Source organism: Dioscorea cayenensis, chromosome 10 (genome assembly GCF_009730915.1).
Source record: "Dioscorea cayenensis subsp. rotundata cultivar TDr96_F1 chromosome 10, TDr96_F1_v2_PseudoChromosome.rev07_lg8_w22 25.fasta, whole genome shotgun sequence".
Taxonomy (NCBI): Eukaryota; Viridiplantae; Streptophyta; class Magnoliopsida; order Dioscoreales; family Dioscoreaceae; genus Dioscorea; species Dioscorea cayenensis.
In genome coordinates this window covers 14,260,225-14,282,105 of record NC_052480.1, presented here as the reverse complement: position 1 = coordinate 14,282,105, position 21,881 = coordinate 14,260,225, and the positions used below count along the sequence as shown (strand labels likewise).

Below are 21,881 nucleotides of genomic sequence, written 5' to 3'. Positions count from 1 at the left end.
TAGACAAAGGCTACATAACCTAGCTACATCCATGCGGCTATGGTTATGATAACTAGATCCTTAGCAAACTTGAGATGATTAAAATTTTTATTGAGTCTATTATTAAAACCAATAATAAGCCTTGTATTCATAGCCCTATTGAGAAGGCTTGTCAGGTTTTATAAAACTAGGAGAAAAAGGAAGGGAGAGATGGGGCTACCCTAGCGAATACCCCTATAACTATTGCACCACTCAGTAGGATGTCCATTAATTCAGAAGGAGAAGGAGGCCGAGGATAAACAAGCTTGTATCCAAATAATCCAAATGTTAGGAAAGTTCATGGACTTAAGAGTAACAAGAACAACATTCACTACAAGAAAATTAAAGTATAAAAATAGCATTTTTTTGTTTCTAATCCATTGCTAATTCCATTTAGAAACGGATTTAAAACAGAATTTATTTATTTCAAAACCCCTTGTTTCTAATTTAAATAGTTTGGTAACTGCTCCGTTTCTAAATTCAACAACGGATTAGAAACGAAAACCTTACCATTTCCAACTTTTGAAATCTAAAACGGAATAATTATATTAGTAATCCGTTTATAAATGCCGTTGTAATTTCGTTTCTGAATTTAGAAACATATTTGAAACAAATATGTTTTACTGTTACAAAAATTAGGAACAAATTTCAAACGAAATATTTTTTTGTTTTATTTTTGTTATGCCATTTTAAATACAGAACTAATTTTGTTTCTAACCCGTTTGTAAAATTAATTTTAAAAAAAAATATTAAAAAAATTAAATTCCTTTTTAATGTTTCTAAAATTCAAACAAAATAAAATAAATAAAATAAAAATTATATCCTTGTAAATTATACAAAAACCTGCTACATTATACAAAAACCTGTTACGTGAATTCACCAAAATTAAAAAGGCCAACTGCCCAATCTACACCATTTCTAACAACCTGCCCAATCTACACCATTTCTAACAAGCACAGATGAAATTGGGGTGTCCGAGTCCATTGAAAGATATGGCATCGGGCCAACAATGACAATAGACACCATCATATACAGTAAGCAACAAATGGTCAAGTGCAATTCCAATACCCAGTGTTAGCAATATAATTGCAAGCCTTTGGAGAAAAATCTTCAATAAGATACATGGAACCGGAGTTTAACTCAGATATTACGAATTGAAGCTGGAGTTTAGTGTGCAAATATTTTAGTCCACAAGCGATACGAATAGCTATTTTCATTCATCTTAGCTAAGAGAATTGGCATCTTCCACCATCTATAATGAATCCACACATATTATTTTTTGAGATGATAAAAAGTATCAGTGACTAAAGCAACCATAACATAACACTTACAGTGAAGATGCTCATATAATGTTCCATTCGATGCGTATTCAAAAACAAGCATCCTTGAAAATGGAAACCAGAACTCACATCATTCATTTGAAGCAACTTCTTGTACTGTCGTCTCATAGCATTTTTGGGTTATGTAAGGACCTGAATGGAATCACAAGGAACACCATTTAGTTTACCAGAAGCTCTGAAAAACTTTTAGAGCACTCAAATGCATCATCATCATACAGTATAATAATTTAAGCATGACCATAATGCCTAAAGCAGGCACATATACATGGACCAAATTAAGTACAAAGGATACAAATACACATTGAATGACAGATTTTTTTTATTGACTTTATTCACCAGGTCAAAGTTGATTTAGAGGTAAATCAAGCTGTGAAAGAAAATTCCAAAGGGATGATTCTATGGACAATAGCATTGGGAAAAGATAGCTACCTGAACAAGTTGATCGTCATTGAGTGCAAATAAGCTAATTAGGATTGGGAACCTCTCAATAAATTCAGGGATTTGGCTATATGCTATAAGATCACCACTCTCAACCTGAATCGAGAAGCTGAATTTTGTAACATCTCAGATAAAGCTTAGATCAATTTCGAGAATACAGACTCATCAAGAAGAAATATGAAAATATAACACAACATGGCACTTACAGTTTCCAATAATGATGATGTGAGTCCCTTCGCCACCATACAAAGCAATACCATTTGAATGACATAATATTTGAGGTTTTTGAGCCCACACCCCTAACTTTCATTGTTACACATCATCCTCACATCATTCACCTTGTCATCAATATATATAGCACAGTGAGAAAGAGAGTTAATCAAACAAGCCATGAAGAAGAGATGAACAACTAGTGGGAAACAAATTAAAGCTAAGAAAAGAGTTGTTCAACATGATGTAGACCAATCCTTCTAGCTTTCTTTACCAATAAATATATATATATATATATAATAAAGGATTGCATGTGAACTAATAAGAAACTTATTAACAAGCATGAGATTTTTGTAAACAATGCATGCATGAGCTCGTGAGATTCCTTTAGTTTTACTTTATTGATATATTTGTTTGTCCAAAGTTTGGTATCATGTGTCACCAAATTATTGCTATCAAAGTATTTCCCACTCACCCCTTTGACTTGAGGATGCAAAGCTACATAGCAAGTAGTCGCCTCACCCTGCCATGCCGAAGTAGTTATTATCAATTGATCAAATTGCTTGAGAAGCAGAATTGTTGAAAATCCATGAATCATAAGAAATTCATGCAACAGGGCAATTCAAAAAGAATACTTTCATATGAATAAAAGATTGTTATCAGATTGAGTTTTAGAATGACTTGCAAATAAGTGACAAGGTTTTTATATAAAATGAAGAAACAGAGACCCAAATGGATTATTTATTATGCATTATTTATGTGTTTTGACAAACTATCAATGTGCTGAACAAACTTATGTGATTTATTAACTAGACATCAAAAGCAAATAAAATACCCAAATGGAAGGTGAAACTCACCTGTTGAGCATTTTTCGATACCAATCTCCCAAGCGTACGAGAAATAACTACAAAAATGTACAAACACACATGTTAGCTATCAGCCAATATCTTTACGAGATTAAGTTTACATGATTCATGTTAGCTATCAGCCAATATATTTAGAGAATATCTACACTTTTTGACACCCCTAAAAAGCAAAGCATAAATTTCAAGATACATTTTTGACGGGTTATCTAAAGATTAAAATGAAAACCTATCCCTAATGCTCTCACTGAAGCTTATAAATCTGATATTGAACTTGCAATGCCAATTATCAACCAGAACTAGGTATTGGCACACATTAACTAAATAAAATCGATGAAAACAATGCTAACTCCTAAAAAATAGGCATCATCACCATCAAAAGAACATCCAAAACCCTAGAATTTCAGCAGACACCGGATCATAGCAACTAATAGCATCAATTGTCAAGGAAAAAAGTGTTAAAAAAACCAGAAAGACTGTTCTCTAGAACCAAAGGGCACGACATATGCACGTATCAAAGGAAATAGGGAAATCAAACTAGGGTACCTCGGCGGAGTGGTCGATGGCCACGGAGTTGCCGATGATGGTGATTCGACCGACGCCGGTGCAGTACTACCAGATCTTATAGATCGACTCGAGGAGGAAGCAAGGAGAGATGAAGAGGGAGAGGAGATGGAAGGATCAGTTGAGTTGGGTTGTGTAGCCGAGACGGATGTGATTGCCCTCGCTGTGGATTTTGTCTAGTGCTAGGAAGCGGCGAAGGCCGTAATAACAGATGAAACGGAAGAGGATGAGGTAGGAGAGGGTGGATGCGACGGTGAGAGAGAGCTCGACGATGGTGTCGAAGGAGCGACAGGTTGGGGATTAGGAGAAGAGAAAGCGGGCAATCGCGGGGACGATGATGGAGAGGATCAAAAATAGATCCCAGGATGTTATGGTTCACCAAATGCCAACGCCGCCGCCCCTACCAGAGTTTTGGTAGAGGAAAAGGAAGTGGAGGCAAAGACGGAAGCTGCAGAGGTCGTCGTAGGTGGATTGAGAGTGGGATTGGGATCAGCCTGGCTTTCTTCTCGGCAGAAGCAGTGCCGATTGGAGGTGGTCCGCCATTGTTAGGGTTTCTAGGGTTTGGAGTGGGAGAGCGGTTTGATGGCGAAGAGGTGGTGGGAATGAATTTTATTCATATTTTATATTTTAATAAAATATATATTTTTAAATCTGTTTCTAGTCCCTTTCTATTTGAAACGGACTAGAAATAGATATTTTTATAATATTTAATAATATTTAAATAAAATATGAATTTTTAAATCCGTTTCAAATCTCTTTGTATTGCAAACGGACTAGAAATGGATATTTTATAGTATTTAATAATATATGTTTCTAGTCTGTTTCTAATTAAAAAGGACTAGAAACAAATATTTTATAATATTTAATAATATTTAAATAAAATATGAATTTTTAAATCCGTTTCAAATCCCTTTGTATTTGAAATGAACTAGAAACAGATATTTAATAATATTTAAATAAAATATAAATTTTTAAATCCGTTTCTAGTCCCTTTCTATAAGTAACAGATTAGAAACGGATAATTAGTAATATTTTAATAAATTATATTTTGAAATTGTCGTTTCTAATCCGTTGTTATTAGTAACACATTTAAAACAACTTAATGTTACGTTTTTAAATTAGAAAGGGAGATTTATTCCGTTTATAATCGGTTGCAATTAAAAACGGAAGAAATTCCGTTTCTAATGTTGTGTTTCTAAATATGCATATTCTTGTAGTGATTCCACTCCAGGGTGTCATTTGCCTTCTCTATATCTACATTAATTATGGAATTTGGACACAATTTTATAGGACACATTGCAGAGGGATATAGGTCTATAGTGAGTCACCTTATTGCCCATTACATTGCAAAGTTGCGCTAGTTGGATGGATTTTCATACTGAATGAAATTATCATTATCAAGATTCCAAGAAGTTTAAATTGTGGGTTAATATCTTGCTCGGAATGTTAGGAAGGATGAAAGCTCATTAATTGATGGAAGGCATTACTGTGAGTGGGGCTTTTTGATAGAGATGCAAGTGTACATGCAGATGGTGTAATAAAGTGCTCAAAAGCGGGCTATCGATCCACATGGAAGATTGAGACTACTAGTACTAATTCCTATACTGAAAATTAGACTAATCAAAGTTGTGATGCTGTGCAAACAAACTAGAAAGAAAAAGTAAAAAATATGAAATAAGAGGAGTAGAGAAATCAGGAGAAGAAGTAATGTCCAGGCATAGCATTCCTCTAGGGTTTTGTTAAGTTCTGGACAAAGGTTGTCTAATGATGCAATCTTATTTGCACCGAGCGATTTCCTAAAGTATACTGAACCCCTCTTACAAGGGTGAATGGTAATTGATTCAGTACAGTGTTGATACAGTCACTGCACAATCGTTTTGTACTCTATGAAATCTCAATGTGGATTAACAAGAACTTCTAAAATAGATAATCTTCCTTGCAAAAGGATTAACCCTAATCACCCTATGAAGACTCGCTTTCGCTACAGCTCCGGTGGGTTCCCTTAATAATCCCATACATAATAGAAATGCGATTTCTCATAAAATCTATTCTCTATGATTGGGGAAGAAGAATTCTCCAAAGTGCCCCATTGTTAGGCTTACTCACAATCTCTTCTAATTGAGGCATGTCATGCTAGTTGGGTATTTCTATTCATCACATAACACATCAAATATGATAACTAGAGCTTTCGCCATGATAGTAATCAAGCAATACAAACACTCAATTAGATTCAGATAACATGGATTGCAATTAAGAAACAAACAAATCACAAAGATCCACAACCAATTGTCAAATAGGATAAACCCCTAGAATTTAACTATGCCCAAACATCTATAAAATTAACCATCCATTAATGGAGGGCAAGCATTCAAACAATAAGACACGAAGAGAGATAAGCTAAAACCCCCCTTCTCAATCGTGTCGGAGGATGATCGCCGTATAAAGCCCAAGGACATTCAGCGAATGCCACCAAGCTAATCTTGACAATTACAATTCTTCCTCACCAAAATGGATGGGTTGAATCTCTCTCCAAAATAACCTTAAAAGCCTTGAAGACTTGGCTCTCACCCCTCTTCTTCCCTTTGCCTCACCTCCAAATAAAACAAATAATGCCCTAGAAATTCTCATCAAAACTATTTATATTGTGACACTTACAGGTTGTTTACGAGCATAAGGACATGGCCGTAAGGAGCTGGAGATGATGGGTCGCAAGCTTTACGAGATCATTTATGGTCGTAAATCTCGTCCGTAAGGTCTTATGTCTTGTGTTAAGTTCCAATTTACTGTCGTAAGTGCTAGACTGTAAACTTCTCTGTGCAGCCCTTGCGACCACCCTTACGAGCGTAAGTTATGCTCGTAAACTCTTTTGGATGGTCCTTACGGTCATACTTACAGGCGTAAGTCCTGCTAGTATGGCCCTCTAATTTGTCTTTATGCTCCTCCTTATGGGCATAAGCATGCCCTCAAGGTACTCTAGAAGAGGTTTATGGCCATAAGACCAGCAGTAAGGTGCTCATAAGCCATCCTATTTGCCTTGTCCTTCTCTGATTGATGCCGAGAGAGCTCTATCTTCTTTGTTTTGGGATTAGAACACTTCTTTTGGCTCTCTCTCGTCTTTTAAGTATTGTTCTAAGGCTGAGAATGCAAAATACACTAAGTTTAACATGAATTCCACCACGTGCCTCTAATACATGCCTAATGAGTGTCCAAAATGATATAAAATAACGAACAATTGTACACTCATCACTTTTGATCCAACAACATTGTGCTTTCAAAATGAGAGACTACATTGGTGAATATATCTTTAATTTCAATGTGTAAAAGGACTCAAACCAATGGCCAAGTGGTCTATTAGTATTCGGGTCCCCATTAGAACCCTTCACAAGTGGTGAAAGTTTGAATCACGGGCGAGGATGTATTTCTAGGAATGTGAGTAGTGGTTGTGTGTTGATAGTCCTAGTGCCCTTGTATACACAAACCCCTCCCCTAGTTGCTTCGCCGAGAGTTGTATACTCCTCTGTCTTTCTTAACATCCTAGCTTCTCATCTTGTTAAAAAAAAAAGAGAAGGAAAAAAAAGGGACTCAGGATTTGTTTAAACTCTTGCATGCTTGTGATCTTAAAAACGCCTAGATTAGAAATTGTATCTATTATTTATTAATTCATGTTGTTATAGGTTCTGTAAGCTTAGATATATCTTACCATCTTCTTATTTTTTTTTAATATTATTGCATAAGAAGTTTGTTGGTGGTTAACGTTGTGTCCATTTTTTAACTGTGTAAAAAAACATTCCATAACACTACTAGAAATCAGGGATTTTGTGACCGACATTTTCAGTAGCTAATGTATTAAATTCAGTGGCTAAATTAATTTAGCCACCAAATTGATGGTCACAATCATTGGTGGCTAAAACCATGGTAGCGAATATGTTAGCAACTGATTGCATAATCGGTTGCAAAGAGTTGCGACCATCATTGTCTGTCGCAGAAATTATAAATTAGTAGCTAACCAATTCATGGTGCAACTTATTTTAGTTACTATTTTTTTGTCGCCAATCCGTCGCTAGCATATCGGTCTCTAGTATGATGTATTTTACCAACTTCATTTCAGTAGCTATTTGGTTGCTACATTTATAACTGTTTCTAGCTGTTAAATCGGTAGCTATTTTATAACTGTTTTTTTTTGTGGCTAACTTTTAGTTGCTAATATTAGTTGCTAATATTAGTTGCTAATGCCATAACTTCTTGTTGCAGAATTGGTCACTGTTTGGTAACTGATTTTCAGTTGCTAATTATCATTTAACTAAACGGTTGCAAATTAATTTGCTAACACTGGTTGCAACTTTACAATTAAATGCAATTGCTAACATCAAAACTGAAAAATAATAATTATATTAAAATGCTACTTTAGGGAAAATATTCATTACACCTGTAGCAATCTTCTAAAATAATCGATAACAGTTATTAAAAATGCTAAGCATGTTAAACATCCAATAATCTAAACTTTTAAATATCCAACAAATAAAAAAACAAATAGTGCATCACTACTCTGTTGTTCTTCTATCTTCTCTTGTTGCTTTTCTATCTTCTCTTGTAATTCATGTTCTTGTTGGGCTTGCTCTTCATTCATAGATTGAGAGGGTAATCTATGAAAGTTTAACAATGAGACAGCCCCCACAACATATAGTCGTCCTTTGCTTGGTCCACCGCATGCTTTTGACCACACAAGTTCAAAACTATTTTCTTTATTATTCATGTAGTCCTCACCATACTTTTGTTTGGCAATCTCCTCAAATTTTTTCAGTATTTAGATTTAAACATTATGAAATGAAGCAAAAGATAGAACTATTAAGAGCTAAAAGATGGGAACCTACATAAATAAATCTTGATTTATTATCAACAAAAGGACCGTTCCCCTTGTCTTTACGATGGGTTCGATTATACACCTCAGCATATGTAACTTCACGATTGTATGTATTCCTTTTCCTACAAAAAATTAAAGCAAATGATGTTTATTCACAAAAACTTATATTAGTGTAGTAACCTCAAATATATAAAAGTAAAAGAAAAAAAGAAAACTTACAAGTGCTGCCTTTGTATATATTCAAATCCTCTTTAGCCCCCCAAAATGATTTGCTAATGACCCTTCTCTTCCTGATTTTCTATTATCATATGCTTTTTTTTTATTTTTGTTGCCATTTCTCCAAACGCCATAAATTATTGATCACAACAAAGATATAATTTTTTATGAATTTTAAAAGAAATGCCACTCTATTATCAAAGCATCCAATATATATACATAAATACATATATATATATATTCCACAATTTACCAACAACTCCGTACTATTCTACTTTATGGGGCTAGATCAACACTAAATTAAATTAACATTTGTTATGATAGTGCTAAACAAACATTAAAAAAAATTATAAAAAAAGTGATGAGGCTCCCATGTTATGCAAATATCATTTTTTTTCTTGTCTTCTTCTTAAAATATTCGGATGTGCTTGATCACTTAATAATTAAGCATTATATTTCTGTCCCATCTTATATTTGTTTCTATTTATTTTGTCAAAGAACAATAGTAGATGTGGGCATGACCAAAAGTGAATGGATTATAGATTATTATATATTATTATAGACTATAGATAGATGAGATCATGAGATGATGATTATGTGTTAATTAATTAAATTCTTCTCATGTACATTTCTTTATTTGTTAATTAATTATCATATTTTTTTATCCAACTTAATTATCATCAAATAGTTATTAAATTGATTTAATATGTTGAATGTGTACATATATTTGATTAACATAACCATCAAATCAACTCTATTGACATTTAACATACATGCTTTCTAGTAAACTTTTGGACACTATGCAGATCCCCTTTTATTATGTGCTAATAAAAATAAGGCCATATTCCAACATGAGAGTTGTTCTACAAAATCCAAATGAGATAATACTTGTTCTATTATGCAATTTTTCACAAAATTCTTGAAATAAAAAAAAAAAAAGAAACCAAATCATTGGTAGAATTATAACCAAAGGAAAATAAATAAATAAATAAATAAATAAATAAATACATTAGGCAAAAGTTATGAAGCTAGGGTTTGAATGAAGCCCTAATTCCAAAAAAGATGTAAAGAGAGAGGGGACCGGAGAGAGGATTGATGGGGAAAACCTAAATATCAAAATTAGGGATTTAAATTAAGGATAATGAGAAGTATCAAATATGGTACCTATCTAAAAACTCTTGCCGGTGGTGTTTTGATGTGTACTCCAACGCTCCAAGTGGTTAAAAAAAAAAGACTGTATCTCAATGTGTAGTTCAAAACTCCAAGTGAATATAAGAAAAAAAGATAAAAAAATAAAAAGAAATAAGAAAGAGAAAAGCACGCCACCCGAGAGAGAGAGAGAGAAAGAAAAAGAAAATGAAAATGAAAAGAAAGAGAAAAAGGCTCGCCGGCCGAGAGAGAGAAAAAAGAAAAAGCAAACCGGAGAGAGAGAGAAAATTGGAGGGAAAACAAGGTTAACTTTTTAGTTTCTAAAGATGCTTTTATATATATATATATATATATGTATGGATAACTTTTAGAAGATATTTAAAATTTCCCTCCAAACCTTAAGATATATTTAGGGCTTGGAGATATATTTAAGGCTTAGAGGGAAATCAAAATCAAAAATTAATTTTTTAATGTTTGTAAGATGGTTTTAGAAGATATATTTAAGTCAATATAAAATTCAAATTCAAATTCAAATAAACTAAATAATTTAAATATAAATGCAGTTGTGGAGAAAATTCTATTTATTTTATAATTATATCATTTATTATATATTGTTATAAAAAGTAATATTTAGATAAGTTATACATATATTAATAGTAAATTAAACAATTTAAATAACTAAAGTTTTCTATTAAATTTCATGTTAAAATAAATTCATAATTAATTTTAAAAATTATTAAAATATTTAAACCAAACAAAATTGATCTTTTAATTGTTATTGTTGTGAAATTTACAACAATTATTGTATTAAATTATTATTTTTTCGTGATAGCCCTCAATCACATCAAAAGTTTAAAATTGTTCCAATAACATAAATCCAACCCAAATATTTTAGTTAAAATATTAATTAATAAATTAGTAAAAGATAAAATGTTATTGTAAATAAATATTGATTAATTAAGATTATTAGCCAGCTTAAAGTTAAGGAGATAATAAAATTAAAGTTACTAAAGAGTTACTGTTAAACTCAAAATATAAATGATACATAAATAGCATTACATAGTTATTATTGTTCACTTATTATTAAATTAGAAAAAATATATATTAAATATATTCCAGAGCACACAAGCGAATTTGACTTTATACTATTATTCTATGTGAAATTGGCATAAAATATTTATTTTATTTTATACAATATAGAAACAAGAGTAACAGATATCATACCAACAACATATTCTATAAAAATAATTATTGGTGTGATGACACATGTGTACTGACTTTTCATATTTAGATGGGATGAATCTTAACACTAATAAATTACTAATAAATTACATTGATCTATTGTATAAAAAAAACAAAGAAAATTTAATTTGGATATTGTTGTTCACACACTTAGCTTATGTTAAATGGCAACCGAAAAATTTAACATTGTTACTGATTATTGGTAGCCGATTCAATACTTTAGTGACCAACTAACTTTAGTCACCAATTAGCAACCGAATTAGTAAATTTAGCAGCCGCCCAATTTTGGTCGTTGAGTTGTGACCGAAATAATGATCGTAATGTGGTTGCTAAGTTGGCGCTTAATCTCTCACAATTCCCTCCAAAATTTAGCAACAACTGCAACTAAATATAATAGCCACAAATATTGGTCATAAATCAGTTGCAATTTATTTTTTAAACATTTGCTATGCTAGCAACTATCCAATTTCGGGTTGCGTGAGGTTGTGATCGAAAAGTAGTGACCGTAAATGTCGTTGCAAAAGTTGGCGCTAATCCCAATCTCATTCTCCTAAAAATTTAACAAACTCGTAATGGCAACTGAAAACTTTGATAGTGGCAAATTTTTATTATAAATTGGTTTGCAATTTATTAAACATTTTCTATTTTGCAACTATAGAATTTTGGTCAGCCTTATTTGTGACCAAAATAGTGACCGTAGTGTTGTCGCAAAGTTGGCACTTGCAACTTTTGGTCGTAAATTGGTTGCAATTTATTAAAATATTTACTAATTTAGTGACTGACTTATTTTGGCCACTTATTTAAGATTGAAATAGCGACCAACGTGGGGTCACTGAAATGTCACATAATTCATGCCATTCACACCAAATTAGCTACAAAAATCACATTAGACTTTTGTCAGTGACAAAAATTGCAACCAAAATTGCAACGGAGATGTGGTCGCAGAGTTGGTGCATAAACAACAACCAAATTTTGATCGCTAAGCCGGTTGCACTTTATGCTATGAATATATTTTAATTATTTTTAAATGTTATAACCACGAGCTGGCCACAAACTTATTGCGATTAGCTACGGAAATAACTTGTTGGTAAAAATTGGTTGCAATAGCCTTACGTAGTGTAATAAGGATATACGGGTAATATTTACCTTTTATACACAATATGGATCTTTCAAGGGTGGAGTTTATGAATAATTAGTTGGCCTATACATATTATGAATAGGTTTCAATTCAAAAAGATAATTTTGGACTTGAAGATCAAATATACATTTTTAATTGATTCATTTCTATAAGAATTAAAGGTTGGATGAGGTTTAGGATTTTTATTTATAATGCATCGCATAAGAGATGACTTGTTTTTTTCTCAAGCATATGGTACGTGAGCACTACAAATAAAGTGTCATATAGTGACGGTGTAAAATACGTTGGTAAAAGTCAAAAATCCGTTGGTAAAGGTCCCAAAACCCTATACCGACGGTAAAAATACCTATTCCAACACTTATTTTACCGTCTGTAAAAGCCTTGTAGGTATAGACCTATACCAACGGATATAGCGTTTGTTGGAATAGATTTATTAGTTTTACCTATGGAATATGATTATAACTATTGGTTATACTGTTGAGGTAGCACCGTCAAATTACTTACCCTATACCAACAATAAAAACACTTATTCCAATATTTTTTTTACAATTAGTAAAAGTCTTGTGCACATACATCTATACAAATGGTTATAGTTCTATTGGAAAAGGTTCATGGGATTTATCAACGGAATATAACTGTAACTATTAATCTCACCGTTCGTAAAGCATCTCATATTTATTTACCTTATATCAATGATAAAATGTATATTCCAACATTTTTTACCATCAACAAAAATCTCATAAGGATAGACCTATACCAACTGTTACAATATTTGTTGGAATAAATCCATTTAATTTATCAATGACTACAACATCCGTTCCTATAGATGTATATTCAAAAAGACATGTTTAGCTTTAGCAACGACTATACCGTCGGTAAAAATTTTTATATTAATAATTAATCTGTCAATAAAACTATTATTGTTACCCCTGGAAATATATTATAAATAGTTTAATAACTCATACACAATTAAATTAATTTACAATAAATTAAAACAATCAATGCCATTAAAAACACATATTCCACTAAAATTACTATTACATCACCACAAACATATATTTATAAAGTATATGTCCAAAAATAAACCACCATTCAATCTTGAAAAACCAAGAGTTCTTCCTCAATTCCAAATCTACTTACAAAAATAAACCACTTTCATTTAATGTCTAACAACCCAATAAAGCAACAAGAATTTTCCCAAGTAGAACCGATGTCATCTTCTAAACAAAGATTACCTACAAGAACCATTTTATTACATTAATAAAAATGTATGCAACAATAAAACAACAATATAAAAACTTAAAATAATAAGCTAAATAATATAAAAACACTATAAGTAAAATAATATCTACAAAGATGCAATGCATTTCTTTTCATTTGGAGACAATAAGAGATTACTTGATGCATTTGGATTTGCTTGATGACTTGATTCATGAGAATGATTATTCCCACTGCGCTTGTTGAGCACTAGAAGCATCAGTACCTTCAAATTATATAAAATAGAAATTAAAATTGTTTACAATAACAATAAGCTTTTCGGAAAGGACTCTGCAAGCCTAGTAATAACTTGTAAAGATTAAAAACAATGATATATCATCAAGACCATTAAAATTACAAAGTAATACCACCGAAAAGTCCCATGCAACAGGCCAAAGATGAAAATAATTAAATGTGCAGCCGTCAAAGACAAAGATGAACCAAGACTTGTATGTATATGACAATGGGGAGGCCAGGTAAACATGTATATAAAGAACAGTGATGGAAGGTATCAAAGGACTGTTAAAGTGCCGAAAGCAATGCCGTCAGGAGTTATGTAAAGATGAGTCAAAGATTGTTTGCACGACAGTGGCTAAAGGACTTTGCAGGCTGGTATTGACTTGTGAGATTAAAAAGAAACGATGGGTGTATCAAGGGACCGTTAAAAGATGCACGGGTAGTACCGTCAGAGATCCTGCATAACAGGCCAAAGATAGAAATGATTAGATATTGCGACCATCAAGAACCAAAGATGATATAGAGCTTGTGTATGACAATGAGGGAGGCGGAAGTGTGTTTAAAGACACAGTGATGAGTATCCAAGGACTGTTAAAAGGTACTCAAATCAAATACCATCATAAATCCTACAACAAACCAAATTCCAAAAATAATTAGATATACAACAATCAAAACAAAAGATTACTTATATATGTGCCAATAAGGAAAAATAAATTTATAGCTCCTCCCGGCAGCAAACAATGTCATTTGTGTATATATTAGTATTAGAATCAGGGCTACCTAAAGACTTTTATATGCTTGAAAAATTGATGAGCAAATAATAACGTGGATACTGTGCTAATGAAAACAAACCTGACTGTGCTCTGTGAGAGGTACCTTCCAGATTCATCCAACAAACACACACAGGCACGATGTTGCATGCACCGCAAAGTCTGCCATCAATGTTTATAGGTGATAAAATAACAAAGACCTCAAGGGAGGTAGAAGCTTTGATTTTTACGAAGCATCATCCCTACTTGATGAAGAGATCAATCATAAATGTTGAGCTGCTCAGCAGTCAGCAAACTTTACAGCCTCGCCATTGCTAAAATATCCTACCACCATATCTAATACAATGAACTGATAAAACATCAATAAAAACATGTCCACAAATGTTTTGTAAACTTGGCATAGCTAACCTATCCGCCGGTCTCCCCACAATAGCGCATCGATGCATGTACAAAACTCCAAATACATGAGAGAAAGGAAAACAATCAAAGCCACCTTGAAACCATTTATTCGAAGGAACGACAACAACATTTGAAAATTTATTCACAAAGAGCATAAACTAAATAGCAATGAAGTATCGAAGTGAGAAGAAGGTTTGATATGGTAGATTTAGAAATAATCTAAAGAGCTAAAATTATATTTCTTCGAAGTTAAACTATCAGGGTAATTAGAATCCATCGAGTTTCCTTAGTTAAACACGATGCTATCAGCTAGTCTGATGAATCATATAATTTTTAGCTCACTCGCTATCTTCCTAGTTGACGATTGTTTAGATTTTCATGGATGTCAGCTAGCTTGTCTATCTTATGCATTAGAGATGTCTTTATGAAAATTGTAATTGAGAGATCTCACAGATTTTCCCTATCTAATTGAAGAGCATACATAAACAAAATATATATAGGAAAAACTTCTTAAACTAAAAGTTCACATGCAAAACAATAAACAAATGAAGTTCCACTATAAACTCTCTACAAACTTCATGCATCGTTACAGGTTAAAGTTAGGGATAATTTAGAGAAATGAAACATGTCAAGTAATTGTTCACACATGGAAGGGAAAATTTAAATCATCTTTTGATGACACAAAAGCAAATTTTGAGCCTCCAGGTAGAAAAGACATGAATAAATATGTTTCAAAATGATAAAACAAATCAAACTTGTTTAACATAGATACTTTCGCTATTAGGGCCAATTATGATGTTTATTCTACTTGGAGAAATGCAACACCAAGTTTGTACAAATATACTAAATAGTCATATTAAAACACCACTCACCATCATTGAGATTTTTGTCATTTTGGAACAAAAAGTGTCCCTTTATCATTTTCTTGTAAAAACATGTATGATTTACAAAGCGAGAATAGACTGACCATGTAAATAAACTCGACGCAATTAACCTAGTTATCAAAATGTAAAAATATAAGTCTGTAAAGGATCACAAATCAAGTAATTGAGATGGTTTGTTGCTTGAAAAAGTGTGATATCAGCGTTATAGATAATAACCTTGATGTTGTATATCAATCAATGAATCTTGATCTGAATGGGTCTCACTATAATTGTTTTGAAGAGCAACCAGTGATAATGACAAAAGGTCATCAAAAGAATGCCAAAATAAGATGATATTCGAAAAATTGAACAAGAATAAGGAATTGGGAAATAAAAATAACGGCACAAATAAGAATATAAAAATATATGAAAAAATTTTAATCTAAAAGTCGACAAACCGGTCCAAGTTACTGGCAGCAGGATCTACAACCCTAATTAGTTGAGGAGCAAATTGAAGCACATGAGACACCAAACCCCTAACAATTACCTCTCCAGTATCTACAAAGAGGAATTCAAAGATGATAAGTATAAAATCATGGGTGATCTCTCTTCTTGAGGCGAGTAAAGCCGACAAGAGGAAACTTGACATGGAAAAGAAGACAATCAATTAAAAGGGCAGTAGTGGACAAAAACAATTTTATCGCCAAGAATCACAATTAATTCCTTTGAGATAATCACTAAGATGCTCTATCGTGCTAGCAACCATATAGAGTTGAAAATAATTCAAATGCGGATTTCGAATAGAAAAGTGGAAGGATAATTAAAAAGTCCATAGAGGAAAAACAAATTTTCCTTCCAAATTAATTTTTGAAAAATTAACATGGGTGAATCTGATGTAGGAATAAAGACTAGAAAATACCAAGAATTTTATGATAGATATCTCCAAGAAGGTTGTCCAACTCCCTGGTCTTTGCAGGTATGGATAGAAATTTCTTCTCATCACCATCTTCCAAAAGCATGTTAGATAAGTTAATATTTGACGTGATGAATAAACCCAATAGCATATAGCTACTTAGCACAAATTCAAAGCCTTGAAGTTTTTCCAGAGTACAATCATCAATTTGTTGGTCAAAAATGCACATCAGGAATTCTATAAACAAGAAAACAAGTTCACAAGCATTTTATGGAAATGGTGTATACATCATCTAAGCTTCATGTGCCTTTTCAAATTAAGAGAATGCTAATGGCATAAAGCAAATCAACTTCAGCTCACGGGTCAAAGACAAAACCGAGATCCATTGAAATGCATATATTAGCCTGCAATAAAACAAGATTAAAAAGTAGATGTATCCTTATAAGAATTTACGTAACACTCCAAACAAATAATTAAATTTGATACCTTCTCAACAATATCTAAGTTCAAATAGTCCAATCGTTCCCTCACGGTACTCGGAAATTCCTACCTCAAAGATCTTGTTAATGCACGAGAGAGAACATATGCTTTGAAAAATGAAGAGAAAAGCAAGGTGGTGTAAATTAATGTAGCTAAGTCATACAAGAATCCTATGAATGTAAAAATAAAACAAATTAGCACACAATCCACAGCGACACTTTTATCTTCGTGATCACGAGTTGTTTAGAGCCTTCAGCACATCGGATGCCCAAGATCGAGACACCATTACTACTATTATGCGACGAATACCAAATAAGGCATTTCTATGCCTCGGAACTTAAACAAAACATTAAATACAAACTTAATTGAGGTTCAATCTTTATCACTCAAATCGAGTGGTAGGAGTTCGACTAATTTTAAGGTCCAACCATCGCTTTTTAGTGTCTCACCGTGAATCGTACTAATTATATATATATATATAGTACTTGATATTTTCCATTGTTAATTTATTTAGCAATATGTTTATAGATACATTCTGAAGGGGAAATAATGTATATCAGATTATAAATTGTTAGAAATACAAAAGTGGAAAAAAAAGTAAATATTTGTGACATTGTATTTGGACATGAGGCATACATGCCGACCCGGAAGGCTTTAAAAAGTAATAGCCACTTAATGTTTATTTTTAGTTCTTAAATTAGCATTTTTATTCTGTTTTTAACATAAATTTATCATTAAAAATCAAGGATTAGTGACTTTTAATACTTGAAAATTTGGAGATGAGCGATCTTGTTGAGTAACCTAAAAATTATGGAAGGGAAACTCTTGAGAAACTTTGATTAATTTAATTAATACAATCATTAATTAGTATTAAACATCAATTTTGTTAACTAAGATGATATTTCTTTTATATTAGTTTAATATAAATAAAAATCATTTTAATCAAGTAAAAATTATTCGGTTGTTACAACAACTTATTCTAATTTATCTCAACTTCCAAGTCTTCAACAACTACCACATTAAATCCGCTGAACACTTTACATAAATATATAATACACATCATGTTCCAATTCTTAAGAAACATAAAGGGGACCAAATGGTTCATTCACAAAAAAGAAAAAAAATATATATATTTTGAATCTGACATAAAGTCCGGTATTTGTTTCGAAATATTTCAAATATAATACTCATGTGCACGATTCTATACAACTGGGAAGTATGATATACACTAATTGCCTTACTTACTCCACTTAATATTTGCCTACTTTATTATAATACTGCATTTATTTCTTCTCTTTACTCCATTTGATTAATCAATTCACTAGACCAATCAGCTACAACATGCATGTCCCCAGAACAAGAAAAGAACATCAGTGTTAAGAAAAAGTTTTCATGTTTGCCTAAGACTAAAACTGATCAAAAGAAGAATAATATAGCACATGCATAAAAATAAAGGCATAATAGAATATACCAACATATCTCACATATAATGCAAGATATGTTGCACAGAAATGAGAGTATAAAACCACAATTAAAATAAGCTTTTCATACAGTTGTTCATAGTGAAAATAGAAACAGACCTCACATGCCGACCATCTCCATATGCATCTATGACGGTGATCGAATCCACATTCAGATACTCTTTAATCTATTCTTCATATCAAGAATGAACTCATAAATTAACAAGAATGAAAATTATGTGAATTGCAAGAAATTAATGGACATAGTAATTTTCTATTAGATCAGTCAAAATGCATCTATGTTTTGCACATTTCCTATGCATACAAATCTGGTAGACATTAGTCAGTTCTAATAGAGAAGGAACAAATAAAAAAAAACTTTTTTTAAAGAACCACCACACAAAAACATATTTATTCATGGAAACTAATGATTATTTGTCTAATCAATGTGAAATCATTACTCCAGGAAGATAATTAGCATCAAGAAAAGCAGATGAATCAGTCATCATTTCCTATGCATACAAATCCGGTAGACGTTAGTCAGTTCTAATAGAGAAGGAACAAATAAAAAAACTTTTTTTAAAGAACCACCACGCAAAAACATATTTATTCATTGAAACTAATGATTATTTGTCTAATCAATGTGAAATCATTACTCTAGAAGATAATTAGCATCAAGAAAACAGTGAATCAGTCATATCTTTAACAAGAATAGGTTATGGGAACCACAATTCAAATGAGTTTTGGAAGCATATGTGTGAGAGGTGAACTGGACTGAAATTTCAGGCTTTCCTCCATTAAAATAGTGCTTGCCTGGTTGGAAAAATACATACAGACAAAATAATTTGATTGTCACTTTTTGTTTCATTAATCTCAAAATTATCTAAATAACATGCACTCGATACATATTTACCTCACGTCCTGTCCACTTTCTTCTATCACCATGTGCTTTTTTCCTCATAGTCAAAGAGTGATTGTAAAAGATTCCCATCCAGCTTCACTAGACTTAGTCATCAGTGGCCCAATTATTGTTTAATAGCTATCTATATATATATACATATAAGCTTAGATCTGTGCATAATATATTAGTTTTGATTCTAGACCCAATTTGGCTCGAAGTCATGCATGTGTATTCTAGCAAGGTTTGCCTCAATCCACCAATATTAAAGTTACAACTTCATTTGAACAATCTAGGCACCTTCTCCATGCAAATTTAAACTAAATATATCAAATACTAGTTCCATGAAAACCAATTAAGAGCAAGTTACCGCACTACTTGATGAAAATTTCTAGCCAAATCTGGCACATTAATTATAGTTGTATCACTAAATAGTCTCATAACAACACTACTTCTAATGCTCTGGATATCACATAGTAGTTTTACCTACTATGTTAGAAGACGCAGAATTTCATATCGTATTTTGTGTCTAGTATCTAGCTACCATGTCGATTAAAGTTCCATAAATCTTGTAATACTCTTTCACTCACTAGTATTGGCTTCAGAATCATTCAATCATTATGTAGACAATGTTTTAAGGATTTAGATAACAAAACTAGCACTGCTAATAGAATGAACTGGACATGCGTTCTAGATTAATGATTTCAATCATCAGTTTAAAAGACAAAAAAGTTTAGTCAGCTAGAATTAGCTAAATGTAAATACATTCAGCTATTATTTTTCATCATGGATGGACAAATTAAATAAATTTCTATAAATAGTGATTCTGTGAATTTGAAATACTCCCACAAACATTAAATAAATTTCATTCACTTGATCAAAATCTTATCTGATTTATCAGATTTGGTTCATTCACATGAACCAAGGTTGAAATTAGCCTAACTGCTAATTCCTATTGCTCATGTCACAAAAGCATATAATAGTAAACCTTGTTCTAAATGCTATTCATGTAAGAATTAAATCTTATGCTTGCAGGAGTTGATGACTTGGGAGTCTTAGTAGATTCAACAGCCAAGATAAATAAGTAAGTCACACGATCTAAAGTAAGTAAAGCAAAATGTTATCATTTTTCAAGAATTAGAACTCATCCTCACAATCATTCAAGCCGGCAAAGGCCATCAACTGAGCAGCGATCTCCCGCTCCTCCGGGTCCTGCAGCGCCCTAGCATACGCTTCATTGCTATCGAAACCCGTCTGATCAACATGATGCCCATCTTCAACGAACTCATCCTCCTCATACTCCTCTTCATACTCACTCCCCTCCTCATGATCATGAACATCAAATTCCCCATTGTCTTCATAGCTCCCCGCTGAACTCGCATAGTCACCACTTATTCCACGGCCGCTCATCAACATCAGGTACGCCGCCTCCTGCGCCAATCCCAGGCAAAAAAAAATTCAAGAAATTCAAGAAAAAAACAATGAAATTGAAACCATATGAAGGGATTAGTAAGGGATTAAACCTGTTCTTAGAGGGTGCGCCCAAGGGCAAGATCGACATCCACTTGGCTGAGGTTGGTGAACGGCGTACGGGTTGGCGACGATACTGCTTGGGCAGGATCCCCATCGCCATTGCCAGTGACAGCAGCAGTGTTGGGGGTTAGGGTTCTGATTGGCGGACTTAGCTCCGGTGCTTAGCTCGTTCGAGTTCTCCATTGTGAGTAATTGGCCGAAGAAGAAGCGAATGAGAGGTTGGTGGGGGTTTCTAAGAGAGAGAGAGAGAGAGAGAGAGAGAGAGAGAGAGATGAAGTGACATGATATATAATAATTTCTAAGAAAAAAAAGGATGGATCCATGGAATTCATGAGTTTCTATTTTCTTTTTTTTATTATTATTATTTTTATTACGTGCCTTTTTGAGTTTTGTTCTATAAAATAATATTTTAATCCATTTTGAAAACATCTCAACCCTTGATTTCGAATGTTAAGGATCAGATTTTGAAAATGCCTTTTTATAAAATAATATTAAATAAATAAATTCTTTGTTAATAATTTGACCGTTGTTAATATCTTTCGCTCGAAGACCTTTGCTTTGTCTTTGTTTACTTTGAATTTCTTTTATTTTTTTTATTTTGTTAAGGGAATAGAGAAGAAGCCGCAACAACACCGCTCAATCCCTCAGCTCACTCAAGATCAAGTCCATCATCGATGGCTGATTCGTTGCACGGTTCATAAGACGATGAAGACGGGATGGAAGACCTATCTCCGAGTAGAAATCAAGGATTAACTGACAGGTTTCATGGAGGTATCCGGAGGAGATCTTGCCATCCAATTCGAGTGTGCTTCTCCCCCACCAAGGTCTAGAGCACAACAAAGAGACAATTGAATATATTTAGGAATTGAAACCAATTCTTCAAAAAAGGAAAAAGAAGTGGATGGAGTACTTACGAGAAGTTTTAGGGTTTCGAGGAGCATCCGCGAGAAAAAAACGTCGATCCTACGGCAACAATGAGAAGGGATGAAGATGGGTTTGTTGATGTTTAATAACTTTTGTTTTTGATATATT

The 21,881-nt window shown here is 32.7% G+C and overlaps 1 long non-coding RNA gene across 1 annotated transcript; it reads right to left on the bottom strand.

Annotated features, from left to right (window-relative positions):
• Nucleotides 1-17,923: 17,923 nt before the first annotated feature.
• Nucleotides 17,924-21,089, bottom strand: LOC120269996. The gene is made up of 3 exons (XR_005539534.1): nt 20,840-21,089; nt 20,471-20,747; nt 17,924-18,606 (listed from the first exon to the last, which is right to left on the bottom strand). It is a non-coding gene; the product is annotated as an uncharacterized LOC120269996 (long non-coding RNA).
• Between the last annotated feature and the right edge of the window lie 792 nt (nt 21,090-21,881).